The 12,525-nt window shown below is 35.0% G+C and overlaps 1 protein-coding gene across 1 annotated transcript in view; it reads right to left on the reverse strand.

Annotated features, from left to right (window-relative positions):
* LOC118193542 (teneurin-m-like) overlaps positions 1 to 12,525 on the reverse strand; it is an 826,904-nt gene that overhangs the window by 486,178 nt on the left and 328,201 nt on the right. The window lies entirely within an intron of this gene.

Below are 12,525 nucleotides of genomic sequence, written 5' to 3' on the forward strand. Positions count from 1 at the left end.
GTATTTAAATATTCATATAAATTTCATGTTTAAATAAGCAATACAAAGCTATCCATCTCGTGTAGGGGATAATTTTGAAGCCCTTTCTAGGAAAACCCGTGTTGTATTTATGTTGCACATGGGAAAATCAAGTACAGAACTCAAACTATGAATGTGATTAGTTTGTTTTCACCAAAGTTGCTGTATATTCCGATGTAAAACGCGCCTCTGTATTTTAAAATTACATTTTAAAATTCTTAGGTATATTCGCCACATAACGTGTACCCTTTTCGTAAGGAAGAAACATGAAAGATGCTGTTATCTTTGAAGACGCTCATTCAAAGATTTTCCGTAGTCTTTCGAACAATATGTGTGTGGGGGGAATGCTTAAGAGAGTAAATAATTCTGCAAAGACGTTGGGTTATATTCAGTGAAGGTGTGTACAAGAATGTTATTCTAGGGTTTAGAGAAAAATCGAAAATATTTTGGTATACGAATGTACTTCCAACCCGAATGAATTCGCTGTATTAGAAGACATATATTTTTTTTCTTTCTGCAGTCATTTAAAGACGTGATTTTGAAGTCAACATCAAGAAAAGTAATAGTAAATTTTTAGTAAAGTTTAGTAAATCGAATTCGCTTTGATGATTCATCTAACGTTCATTTTAGTGGTAAATAGTTTAGTCCTGTTAAACGAAAAAAGCTAGTTCTGGTTTCAAATGCGGAGACCTTCAGTTCGGGAAAGAAAATGTAAACCGTGCTGCAGCAAGGATGTTTGGTATTTGTGAAAGTTTCATACCTTAGTGTAAGAGGAGTTACGTTAGTAACACACAAATGGTTACAAAGTTATTGCTGTTGTTAGGGTTATTGCTGTTGCTATAAAGTTGCTGTTACTATAAAGTTATTGCTGTTGTTAGGGTTATTGCTGTTGCTATAAAGTTGCTGTTACTATAAAGTTATTGCTGTTGTTAGGGTTATTGCTGTTGCTATAAAGTTGCTGTTACTATAAAGTTATTGCTGTTTGTAACACACAACACAAATATTGCAAAATAATCTTTAGCATATCTTTAAAATATCCGATACACAGTCTCGCTCGATGGAGATAAAAATGTTTCTTTTTGTTTGTTTGTTTGCTTGTTTTGTTTTTGTACAGCTTTGCCATTGCTCTCTTTGAAATCATTGAGTTTGTTAATAAAAAATTCGTTGAAGTGTTGCAAAATATGAAACCGATAATAAAACAAATTTCAAATCCCACATCAAGGCTTCCAGATGCCCATATTCGGTAACGCATTACATTATTCAAAATTTGGTGGCTCTAGGTATCGTTGTTTCTTCACAATGCAGAAACGTACATGCACTTATGCAGATTCTTATTTCTTTAATTTCTTTAAACATAACAGAGATATTTGATAGTAACAATTTGGAAAGTGAACCGACATTTAAAATTTTCAACGCAAAAATGCCAAAACGAATTTAATATCCCTTCTGGACTACCGCTCTTCGGGCTAATAATATAAATGTAATATATATAAAGAAATGGACTGTCTTAGAAAAACGTATTGCGAACTGTGTTTTAGAAAATCGCTCGAATCGCCAGTAACAGCATTTAGGTACATATAGAAACAATTTTTTTTTTGCTTATATCTTCCTTACTTTTAAATCTATGACTTTTATTTTCAGTGTATAAAATGAACTCGTAAATTTTGATCTCGTTTTTTGTAATAAAATTGCGTGTTATACTCCGGAATATACGGTAATGATTCCGATGCTTTGGTTGTTCGAACCCTTAGTTTATTGAGAAGAGATAACATGTTATGAGGAGTACAAAGGACTTATTCTGTCTTAAATATTTTGTTATTAAAATGAAAATAATGTTCAGAAAAAAATGGTGGTGTGGTGTGGTGTATTTAATTATGGCAAAGCACACGAGGGCTATCTGCCTAAAGGGAGGGATGCCTTTCGTGGAGGACTTTCTAAGGGAAACTGGCTCGTATACACGTTACACATGGGGAAAACCACGAAAACGCCCATGCAGCCAGCCCGTTCGCGGGATTCGAACCTTGGACCGAACTACCAGTGTTCAGCGACTTTACCGCTCGGCCGCTGGTGGGCTTCAGAAAAAAAAAAAAAAAAAAAAAAAAAAAAAAAAAAAAAAAAAAAATGTCTTGCTTGAATTTTTCAACAAACTACCATACGTGTAATTGGGGTTTTAAAAATTGCGCGCTGGATTTGCGTGAATACATTTCCGCATACAGGATTTTTTAATTTAAACAGCTACCAGTTTCTTGCTATATTAAAATAATTTTTTTGGAAAATAAAGTCGTACCTACACCTTTCAACTGTATAGTGATAGTTAATTTTAGAATTCAAAACAAATCATTACCTTATGTCTTCGTAAAATTAAAAGAATATTATATCGATTTCAAGGAAAAGAAGTTTCTTTTTCTTAAGAAGAAAACAATAATCTGCAGTATTTGTTAGCAGAACCTTTTGCAAAAACATTTTATGTGAAGAAAGACTTGTGTCAGTCGTTTTTAAAATTGATCGAATTTTACATAAAATCTGATATAATTTAAATTTGATGCTTTGACCTGATTTTATAAACATTGATGTGTACCTTAATGTAAAATACCACTCTTATTTTACGTTGTCGAATATACATTCTTTATGTTGACGTATATACGTAAATTACTTTTGCTTTCTTAAGCCCAACGGTTTTCTACTTCGAATCAAACTCGTAACAACCATTTTTTTAGAATAAGTTAAAATGCTTTCCTTTCTGAACTGCATATTTAAGTTATTTGTGATATGAAGTTGTGATGTGAAGTTTTCTTTAGATAATTTTCTTTCTTATGAAAAAGTTCTACTTTCGGTATAAAGTAACATCTTAAGACACAGGGAATTTTTAAATCCTCAAATGGTGGTCGACTCATTTGGAACAGAAAATCAAAATCAACGAATTTTAAAACAATCAATCACATAGGAATATCAGATTAACAGAACAAATGAAGACAGTAAGCATTATCCTGTATCGATTTCTAACACTGCTTGTAGAATGAATGAAAGACATTTAAATGCGAAATCGCCAAATATGGCAACCCGTAGTTTCGTAAATAGGAAGCAGATAGTCTCATTTGGAAGGCTTTGAACAAACCTATTTCTGGCTGGTCATCTCCTTTCCATGCAATATTAGTATCTCTGTCCTTTTTTTTCTCTTTCTCTCCTATCCTAGGCCGATATTGGAGTTTTCTAAATAGCCGCCGTAACTTTCGTGCAAATATACGCATTCTTATGTATTATAAATAATCCCAAAATGGCTCTCTCTTGGCATTTAGGAAGTTTATGACCGCCTTCGATATTGTTAAAGGATATGTGAAGTTATGTTTATGTGTACCGTCTGCTTGTTGCTTTAGAGTCCTGCATAATATAGTAGCCTATTTCCAGCTATGCAAAGATCTCGATGTTGTGAGCTGTTGTGTTCAAACTTACGTGATAACTAAGAATGATATTTATTATGTATGTATATTGAAGTAAATAGCCTCAACCTATCTATTAGAGTTCAGATAAAGTAGGAAATTAGATTTTAGTACAGTATTATTATTAATATAAAAAGCATCTTCGACGAATTCTTTCCAATTATATGACGAATTTTTTGAACCTTTACATGCTCTACTGCCTTTCACCCAGTGGCAATCCCTCCATTCTGGGGGGGGGTAATTTATTTATTTATTTTTTGCTTGTTAAGTATTTGATTTTAGCTTATGAATAAAAACCAAAGGAAATCTGAAAGCCTTCATATTTATTACGCTCAAACAAGCGTTGTGTTCATTTACAGACACATACACGTTTCCAGAGCATTTGGGCTAAGGCCACTTCGGGCTAAAAATATTTCAAAATAGCATATCTTTAGAATATCCGATAGACAGTATCACGCGCTGGATATAGAAATGTTTTTTTTTTTTTTTTTTTTTTTTTTTTCGTGCAGGATTGCCACTACTCTCTTTGAAATTGTTGAGTCTTTTTAATCAAAAATTCGTTAAAGCTTTACAAAATATGAAATAAACAATAAAACAAATTCGAAATTCCACATTCGGACTTCCAGGTGCCCATGCTGGAGTGGAGGAATATGTTATACAAAATCTGAAGGTACCGTTGCTTTTTCACAATGCGGGAAACATGCATACATTTATGCGGATTCTTTATTATTTAATTGCTTTAATAGAGTGCAATAATATTTGGTTGTAACAATTTGAAATGTGACACAGCCGTTTATAGTGATTCGAGGCAAAATTCCGTTTTCAGGCCCGATAGCCCTTCTGGGCTAACGTCCCTTTGGGCTAATAAAAAATTACTTTTATGCAAGTTTGGTTATTTATTAACATTTTATTCACATTTTCTTGTTTAATTCATGAAAAACGCTATAAATAATATAAATTTAGTGAATGTAAATGCATTTTTCAAATCTGGGAAAGGAGAAGAGACTGTAGAGACATTAGGAATTTTTGGAAACAGAAGGCATAAAAAATGAGCAATGCCGTCGCCGGGACTCAAACCTCGGACCCGAGCGTACTGACCGCTACACCACGAAGGCATGCTAAGAATGCGGAAGAAATACTTATATACTCCCCGTGAAGTCACTACCGTGAAGAAGAAACCAGATACTGAATAGAGCATTTTCATGCCTAACCCTTATCTTCTGATGTCTGCTCATGACATCTTTGTAAAACATGACGTTCACTCGTTCGTCCGAAGCAATAAATTCCTCTTCAACTATTCCTTTCCAATCAAAAATAATCTACATGTAGATACTAAAATGTAGATACGAATGTATCTACCTTTTTGAAACCGAAATGACAGCGGCCATGGTATACCTCACCTGATCGACGCAAGATGACTGCCATTTTCCCTCAATAATTAAGCAAAACATCATGTTTAAACTCGTTATATTTCATTCAGCACTGAACAACGAAAAAAAAGGAAAGGAAAATAAGTTGCTATAAATTAAGAAATTCGCCAATGAAATTATTCTTGGCTCAAACTGAGAAAAAAAACATGTACAAAGATAAATTTTTAAATTTCTGCATAAATGTCTCAAGAAAAATTACAAAATTTAACATGTAGGCATAATTTGAGTCGTAGAATTAAAATATGGATAAAATATGACATGTTAATTCAGAAAAAGCTCGATTTTGTGTCAAAATACCTAAAGTAGAACAATTGATATGTATAAATCTAATATATATCCCAAGTCACGCTTTCGAGACAGAAAAAACGTAATTTGAATTTCTTCAATCGGCCCAGAAGAACGGGAGATATATAACTGTCTCATTTTGTTTTTGCGAGGTCTATATACCCCAAGTTAGGGTAAAATACTAAAACTTCAGGCGGTTAAGACCGGTCTTCTGGATTTGATACCAAATCAAACAACCAGCATTCATCTGTTTTACACACTTGTGAGGAATCTCAAGATACTAATTGTCATGGGAATTGGATTTTCTTTAAACAGGTTTTATACTAGACAGCGTATCCAAAGAACTCGCAAGGATTTCTCAACAGCTTCATATTCTTGCTATGCCATTCTTATTCCATCAAAAATTTTGAATGAAAAATACTAATGCCAATTAAATTATTATCACAGCAACATAAATAAGAATATCTCATTGAAATAGAAAATGCGTGAAAGGTTTATTTATGCTTGGAAAGACAAAATATAGATGGAAATAGATCGCATTGAACTTAAGTGGATTATTCTAAACTACAATGTCCAAAACTCATTTCTATAGAAGCAATTTTTTCTCACGACTGCTATAAGTGTTATTTGATGTGGAATGTATTTTTGAGTACCAACTGATTAAGAATTACCTAAGATCTAATTATGAATACCTGGCGTTTAAGAAGTTTTGAAGTACTACCAACGGAACAGTCCCTGGATTACGAAAAGAAACTTCTAAAACCGCCGTAAAATTTCTAGTTGATAGAAAACATGTAAAATGACGTTTTAGAAGGACATATTATTTAAAAAAAAAAGAACATGCGAATTTTATTTGTTTCATATATATTTTTGATATTTTGTAGAAGCAAAGCTCTGGCTACGTTACAGATAACATTTTTGAAAATTTATGCTGCTTATCGCGTTTTACGTCAAAGGTTTTTTCGATTCTTCGCCTAGCTTTTGAACACATCAGAACAGGCGGTCACTGGATCAAAGCAAACAATTACGTGCATTGAATATTCTGTTCGTAAACAGGAAAAAGTAAGTTGAAATGGTATAATAACAAATGTTATCGATTATCGTTTGGCAAGTTTGCTGTAATTTGTCATAGGAAAAGAAATGCTTTTAGCCATCATTTGGCAGGTTTGTTGGAATCTATCTCAATAACGAATGCTGTTAATTAGCATTTGGCAGGTTTGCTAGAAGTTGCCATACAAGTTTCTCTTGCATTCACTATGTATGAACTGTATGAACAGTTGTAGGGTTATTGTAATCGATAAATGACATTAAAGAAAGTAATTAAAAGAAACAAAAATCAGCGTAACACGAATAAATTTCTAATATTATAGTTTCGAAGAAGTTAACTTTCTTTCTCAGCTACGAAAAAGAAAATGATGAACTAATGACATTAGTGTTTCAGTTTTGTAACTGTCGCGTTTGCTTACTAGAACTTTACTTCCACGGACGCCCTCTGGCGAAAGAGACTAAAAGTAGTCAGTTGAACGGCTGACGCGTCTAACAGATGTATAACGATAGACCGTCTCCGTATAAATTATGCTTGTAATCATTATAACTTGTAAATATTTTGTAGATATCTTTCATACGAATTAAAATTTCTTAAAAAGTTTATAGCTGTGTTGCGCAGTAAATCGAAGTTCATCATAGAGACAGATACCGACAAGAAGGAAAGAAGGCAGTTCAGGGCAGCCCTATTTAGAAGGTAAGTGAACTTTCACTTATCTATTTAATGATCAAAAAATTTTAATAGTACAAAGTTGATAAAATTTTTTTAACATGGCGCCCGAACAGGGACTGCCAGTAACTGCTATTTTCCTAACTATTGAAACTGTCTAAATTGATATCAGTTATATAGATGATACATAAGCATAAATAATTAGTGATTGCTGATAGTTGTTGAATTGCTGAATATTAAACAATGACGGAATTCATCGATACATTGAAAAGGAAACGCGGCCACATAAGGGCTGCCGTTACAAAATTAATTGGCCGAATCGAAACTGAATTACCAAAAACAGAAGTGAATGCAGAGGAACTAGAAATTTTCTTAGAACTCTTAAATGAAAAATCGAACGAGTTAAAACAAATAGATGCCGATATAGAAAAATTAATAGACATAAATTATCTTGACCAGGAATTAAACGGTGTTGACGAATATCGTGAAAGAATAACTACATTTAAATACAAAGCTAACAAAAATTGAAAGAAATTAATATAGAACAACAAAAATTTAATGTGTTACGAAGCACTGAACAGTTAAGTGAAAGTATTATAGAAAACGTTAAAATCGAAAGTCATAATGTGAAGCTTCCTAAACTTACGATTCCGAAGTTTTATGGCGAGAGCTGCGAATGGCTGACATTTTGGAACACTTTTTCATCAGTCATACACCAAAATAAAACGCTTGACGCTATAAGCAAATTTAATTATTTGAAATCCTTTTTGGGAGGTACTGCTTATAACACCATTGACGGTTTCGATTTAACCGAAGAAAATTACGAAACTTCAGTTAAACTCCTCACAGAAAGATTTGGAAATAAAGATGTACTGATCAACGCCCATATAGATAAATTACTGAAAATAAGACCTCTAAAGGATTGTAATGACATTCAAAATTTCCGTAAGTTATTCAATTATATACAGAAACATATTCGATGTCTTGAATCATTAAATATGACCTCAAAAACATATGGAGCTTTATTAACGCCTATTTTGCTTAAAACATTGCCCGCAGATTTGGTTTTGGAGTATAATAAAACAGTTCGGAAATCAAATTACGATTTGAGTCACCTAGTGGAATTTCTTTCTGAACAGTTAGTTGCGCGGGAACGTACATTCCAGACGGTCCAGCCAAAGGCGGCGCCGCAAAAGCATAACAAACTGATTGAAACCAGACCTATTGCGAAACACACAGCTTCGGAGTTGACGAACGCAAGTTTGCGGGGGGGACAAACACCATGTGTTTTCTGCGACTCTTCTGATCACGAGTCTATAACGTGTAAACAAGCATCTTTATGGTCTACTGAGAAAAAAAGGGAGAAATGCAAAGCGAAAGGGATCTGTTATCGTTGTTTACGCCCACGGCATCTTAGTTTTATTTGCACTTCTAGAATAAGGTGTGAATTATGTAAACAACGACATGCCACTATAATGTGTTTTAAAAACGAAAACGGAGAAGTTAAGGAAGAACAAATTGAAAATAAGGCCTTAACGAATAATTCATCCTATGAAAGTGTAATCTTGCAAACTTTAATTGCCAATGTTTACGGAGATGGTGAAAGCAATTTTATACGAATAATTCTGGATACCGGAAGTAGCAGATCATATATCAGCACATTTCTTGCGGAGAAATTAAAACTAAAATCTTTAGGTCAGGAAAGTGTGACTCATGGGCTTTTTGGAGGGATAGAAAAAAGGGAAAATCACAACAAGTATCTGATTAAGTTAAATAATCCAGAAACAGGATTCACATGCGAAATGGAGGTTTTGAGCCAAAAAACCATATGCTCACATATTCCAAAATTGGAGGATAGGGAATGCTTAAAGAAACTAAGAGGTTACAAAATTTTTCCCAGTGATGTAATTAATGAGAATTCTTGTTTATTTGAAAAACACCCTAACGAAATACACATGCTTGTAGGAGCAGATTATGCCGGAAAACTCTTTACAGGGGAAATAATACACGTAACGGAGAGTTTAGTAGCGATGAATACACACCTTGGTTGGACAATATTAGGGAGAACGAAGGTAAAGGGAAAAAATTTTAATGAAGTTCTTTTATCACTACACATTAGTGACAGAAAAATTTGTGACTTGTGGTCTCTTGATTCTATCGGGATAACTGAACCAGCTCTTTCGCAAACAAAACAAGAAATACAAAAGGCTACAGAAAATTATTTTATCCGTACTTTAGAAAGAGATGACGCTGGAAGGTATCAGGTATCACTTCCATGGCTTCAAATTCATCCTGAGTTGCCAGATAATAGAATCCTTGCAGAAAAGCGTCTGAAGCCTTGCGTGAAAACCCTTCAGACAAAGAATTCCTTAGAAGCCTACGAAACTGTTTTAAAGGATTGGGTAGAAGAGGGAATAATTGAACCTATCGATATTTCGGAGGCAGAAAAGATCAAAGGGCATTATCTGCCACATAGACCCGTGTTTCGGGAAAATTCGACTACCAAAATTCGACCAGTGTTCGACGCATCTGCAAAGGAGAAAAATTCGGTATCTCTGAACGACTGTCTGGAAAAGGGTCCTAATTATCTTGAATTGATCCCCAAAATTTTGACGAAATTTCGAGAGGGGAAGTATGGAGTAATTTCGGATATAAAAAGAGCATTTCTTCAGATAGGTGTGAACCCAGCGGATCGAGATTTTCTCCGGTTCCTATGGTGGGAGAAAGGACAGCCTGAAAAACTGACTATATATCGGCACCGAAGGGTTGTATTCGGCGTAAACGCCAGCCCCTTTTTACTCGCTGCCACGATTAACTACCATTTGGAAAATGTACCAAAACATCATCAGGAAATAGCTTCAAAGCTAAAGAAAGCCATGTATGTGGATAACTGCGTAGCGAGCGTGGAATCAATTGAAGAATTAAACTCATTTATCAAAGGATCTAGAGAAATCATGGCTACTGCAAAATTTGACCTAAGAGGTTGGAAACATAATAGACTTAAAAATGAAACTTCAATTCTAAACCTTTCTGATAAAGATTATGAAGATGTTGTGTCAGTATTGGGATTGAAATGGGACTTGTTTGACGATACTTTGTCTTGTCACGTAAAATATGAAGAAAACCCTGTATTGAGCAAACGATCTGTTCTTTCCGAATTGAGTAAAATCTTTGACCCAATTGGGTTTACTAGTCCAGTTACTCTCATGCCTAAACTGATTCTGCAAGAGTGCTGGAAACAGAAAATTAACTGGGATACTAATCTGCCGAATGCTCTAGCAAGGAAATTTTTCACATGGTCATCTCAGTTAAAATATTTGAAAGACATCAAAATTCCTAGATTGCTTCCCAAAATAGACAAAAGTACCACTCTGCATGTATTTTCGGACGCAAGCAAGGACGCGTATGCGACCTGCATTTTCCTTAGACACAGCGGTGAGAGTGGAGTCACTTGTCAATTGATACAATCTAAAGCGAGAGTTGCTCCCCTAAAAGCACTCAACATACCTCGACTAGAGATACTCGCTTGCACTATTGGAGCCAGGCTCTCTCATACAATAAGAGAAGACTTGAAACTAAAAGAGGTTCCAGTTTTTTACTGGACGGATTCCACAAATGCTCTCTTTTGGATAAAACAGAAAGAAAATTGGTCCACATTTATAGCCAATCGAGTAAATGAGATTCGAAAACTGAGTAACCCAGATCACTGGCATCACATTCCCGGAAAGTTTAATCCTTCGGATTTGCCATCTCGCGGTTGCTCTGCAAAAGAATTGAGGAAATCCGAATGGTGGAAAGGACCAGATTGGATTTATCGACCTCAAGAAGAGTGGCCTATTGCAGATGGAGAACATCCTGACTTCGATATAGTAAATGGAGAGAGAAAACGAACTGTGGTTTCAGCCAGCAATAACACGAATACAGATAAATTTAAACTTTTTGACAATATTTCAAAATTCGAAAAGATCATAAAGGTCGTATCTTGGATCTTTAGATTCGTTAAAAATGCTACAACACCACCATCTGAAAGAACTCATGGGAGAATTTCAGTCGAAGAACTAAAAGGAGCTGAAACAGTGGTTTTCCGACTCATCCAACGAGAATCTTTCGAAGGATTGAAAGATAAAAGAATACGTGCTCTAGAACCTATCATGGACTCCAGTGGCCTTATAAAAGTGAAAACACGTATCTTTCAGAGAGTCGATGATGCTGACTTTCGTTACCCAGTTTTACTTCCCTCAGAACATCCATTAGTATTAAAACTGATCAAATCTGAACATGAAACGCTAAGTCACGCTGGAGTACAATTCGTTATGTGCGCTTTGCGTGAAAAATATTGGATCATAAAGAGTAGGAAGACCGTACGCAAGGTTATCCAAAACTGTGTACGATGTCGAAGGTTCGACTCTGATTCATATAAGATTCCTCAAGCGCCACTACCTGAGAAGAGAATAAGAGATGCTTTAATTTTTGAGATTATTGGTGTTGATCTGACGGGTCCCTTAATTTTAAAAGGAGGCCAAAAAACATGGATCGTCATTTTTACTTGCGCAATATATAGAGCAGTTCACTTAGAGCTAGTCTCATCTCTATCAACTGAAAGTTTCCTGCACGCGTTCATGCGATTCATATACTACATGTATACTCTGACAATGGAACCAATTTTGTTGGATCAAATAATTTGTTTAAGACCATAGATTGGAATTCTATCTTAGAAAATGCAACAGTTAAGAAAATTGAATGGAAATTTATTCCCCCTTCCTCGCCATGGTGGGGAGGGTGGTGGGAAAGATTAATTGGAGTACTAAAGAGAATTCTTCGAAAGGTACTAGGAAAATCTTCTCTGAACTACGAAGAACTGTTGACAATCATTTGTGACTGCGAGAGCATTATGAACAACCGTCCTCTCACGTATTTGTCAGAAGACGTAAAGGATTTAAGAGCTCTCACCCCAGCAATGTTTCTAACAGAAATTCCAGAGACTGGAGTTCCTGAATTAGATCTTTTGGATTCTAAATCCATCAATAAAAGATACCTTTACAGAGTCAAATTGAGAAAAGATTTATGAAAAAGATTTCGATCAGAATATTTAGGGCAATTAAAACAAAGCTCAAAATTCATCCGCGAACCATCTTCTGTGAAAGTTGGTGATCTTGTAATTGTGTCCAACAACGAAAAAAGGATAAACTGGCCCTTAGCTAGAATCGTGGAAATTTTTCCATCCCACGACGGACACATTAGATTAGTGAAACTGAAAACTGCACAAGGGGAGATTATAAGACCTACTAAGAACCTCATACCTCTTGAACTCAACTTTACACCTGAGTCGGATATGCTAGTGAGGTACAGAACTCGACGTATGACGAAAACTCAAAAGACTTGAACTACAGGTCAGTTGAGGTCCATCCTCTGTTGATACTGGACCTCAAGGTGGGAGTGTCGCGTTTGCTTACTAGAACTTTACTTCCACGGACTTCCACGGACGCCCTCTGGCGAAAGAGACTAAAAGTAGTCAGTTGAACGGCTGACGCGTCTAACAGATGTATAACGATAGACCGTCTCCGTATAAATTATGCTTGTAATCATTATAACTTGTAAATATTTTGTAGATATCTTTCATACGAATTAAAATTTCTTAAAA

This window comes from Stegodyphus dumicola, chromosome 1 (assembly GCF_044657685.1).
Source record: "Stegodyphus dumicola isolate Sdum_Otavi_A_Nest chromosome 1, ASM4465768v1".
NCBI classification, from domain to species: Eukaryota; Metazoa; Arthropoda; class Arachnida; order Araneae; family Eresidae; genus Stegodyphus; species Stegodyphus dumicola.